The sequence below is a fragment of the Schistocerca americana genome, unplaced genomic scaffold (genome assembly GCF_021461395.2).
Source record: "Schistocerca americana isolate TAMUIC-IGC-003095 unplaced genomic scaffold, iqSchAmer2.1 HiC_scaffold_78, whole genome shotgun sequence".
In the NCBI taxonomy this organism is placed as follows: domain Eukaryota; kingdom Metazoa; phylum Arthropoda; class Insecta; order Orthoptera; family Acrididae; genus Schistocerca; species Schistocerca americana.
Genome location: NW_025726544.1, coordinates 595,190 through 597,880, shown reverse-complemented (window position 1 = coordinate 597,880; position 2,691 = coordinate 595,190).

Sequence of the window (2,691 nt, the reverse complement as noted above, 5' to 3'; positions counted from 1 at the left end):
AAAATAAACTAACAACTAGGGCAACACAAAACAAAAACGCCTCGCACGAACCGCCCACAAAAAGGACAAGCACACGCACAGCCTCTGCTGACGACCACGACGCAGCGGCACGCTGCTCCTGTCCCGCGCCCCGCGCCCCACTCGATTCACAACTCACGCGACACCGTCAACGACGGGCTCGCTTCCCGCAACCTACCACCTTTCCGCCACGACGCACAGCCCCAGCCCCACCCGACGACGCCCGTGGCAACGACTGCACTTTCACCACCGCCTCCCCCTTCCCCCCCAAAACACACACACACACACACACACACACAGCCAGCCAAAAACGCACTCGCGACCCACACATGCACGTGCATCGGCACACGCCAACCAGTCAACGTCGACAACCACACGCAAGGCTCGAAACGAAACCGGCGTCCTTCCACGTTGCCATCAAGCTACGCGACACAAGACACAAGGAACCAACACAACAGCCGGCCCCACTAATTCCCACTCTCACGCCGCAAAAAGCACACCGAAACCGCCAAACGCACGCACATTCCCCTTCGCACTGACACCACCGACCGGCTCGCTACCACACACCTCTCGGCAGCCGTTTCACGCCAATTCGCCACACCGCCCACACAGTCGACAAGCGCCCGCCCTGTACGGCACACGCAACGACGCAGCGCAGCAAAGGGCGCCCGCAACACATACCTCTCCGCCGCCCGACGCGCCAACCGCCACACCACACCGCCAGCCACTCGCAAATTGTGCACTGCCACCAGCCACACGTCCAACACGCCGCGCCGCCTCCGGCCACCCGCCAGGGGGCGCTCACGTCCGCGACAACAGCGCGGCCCGCCGGGCCGGGCCGAACCGAACCGAGCCGCCGCTGCTCTGCACTCGGCACGGCCACACCCTGCTGCAGACCGGGCTCGTCCCTCTGTACGCGTCTGCCTGCGCATCAACACAACACGACCTTTTTTTTTTTTTTTTTCTCTCTACCGCCATCCCTCCTTCTCGCGTTTTACTCGTTGTTGCAGCAGCGGCGCACACCTACACATCCACAGCCCCAGCCGAGCCGGCCTCACCTCAGGGCCCGCCGCCAGCGTCTCCTCCTCGGGCACAGGTGCGGTGCTGTGGCCGCCCATCCAACCGCATTGCTGGCCGTCCAGCCACCAGGCGTTCCCACTGCCGCGAGCCACGCCGCGCACCGACCCTGCTGCAGAAAACGAAGCATAGCCAGAGACCGACCGATACACAAAGCAAGCCGTCGCCTCGCCTCTTGTCCTTCCTGCCTTCCTTCCGCCCCCGCCCTTCTCACACCACCGCCTCTCCACTTTCGCCCCCCCCCCCTCCTTTTTTGTCTTCTTTCTTTCTTTCTTTCTTTCTTTCTTTCTTTCTTTGGCCCTCTCTCCTTCCCGCCATGGCGGTTACGGCACCGCCTGCAGCGGCAGATTTTTTGCGCCCACACGCCTACTCCTACCACCATTAAACCTTGCCCTGCCCTGCCCATCAACGTCGCAGTCGAACCGACGCTTGCCAACACACTGCCCACGTTCCTTTCTCTTTTCGGCCTACGCCCATTACGCGCCGCCGCCACAGCACCTTCCCTTCCCACAACACACCGACGTCATCACACGCACCCAAAACAGGGGCCACGACCGTGTTCCTCGCCCACTCCCATCCCGCACGGTACGCACATTCCCAACTACTACCGCGCACCCTCCCTTTCCAATCTGTGTGTCTCTGTGTCTGTGTCCTGTCCGCGCGTGACGCCTCTCAACATCCGCCGTCCCCCGTCCCGTTTTCGCCCCCATGCCGTCGTCGCGCCGCCTCCTCCCCGTCCACCGCCGCCCCTGTCCGCCCCGCACCACACCATACACCGCTGCTTGTCCCGGCCGTTGCCACCAAAGGCGCCGACCGCAAACGCGCCACGCCGCAGCCCCCGTGCGTCTCGCGCTCGCTTGCATCTCCGTGCCGACGCTGCCTCTCTTCCCACTCGCACTCGACCTCGACAACACAGTCTTTGGCTCCGCCACTGCGTGTTCCGGTGGTACGCACGCTGCAACACGTATGTATTCATTACCAGAGCGATGGCGAGGCATGACAGCATCTCTGTCTGACCAGAGAGTTCTTTATCGCTGCTAGTCGGCGCTTGGACCGCGCCAGACGACAGTAGTGGCACGCACCGGGTCGCCAGGAACAGTTGTTATATATATTGTAGCGCGAGTCGGGAGAGGTAGTAGTCGGTCGACAGTAGTAGCGGGTGGACGGTTGTACTGAGCGGGCGTCGGCGGCGTGCTCTGCTCGTCTCGCGACTCTGGTCACGGTTCGGGACGATGTATAGTATATTGTGTTATAATCACAAAGGTGGTGTGACGCTGCATTGCGCAAATCTGATAACGTATGTTCATTGTACTTCTTTTGTTCAACAACAAAAGCCCCACTATTACTTTTTTTCTAAAGTAACTTTTGTCTCTTAACGAAAAACATTCACTTTTTAAAGACTACTTCCTATGGCATTTCCCTCCAAGGAGTGCAATTAATTACCAGCCAGCACTCATTCATTGCACACAGCTGTGTAAGGGGTATCTACAATTGAGGAGCGGATATAAATGCAATTTTTTGTTTTTTTTTTTTGTGTGTGTGTTGTAACCTCCCAGCAAAATTTAAAATAATGGACAATGTTATTTACGGATGCTA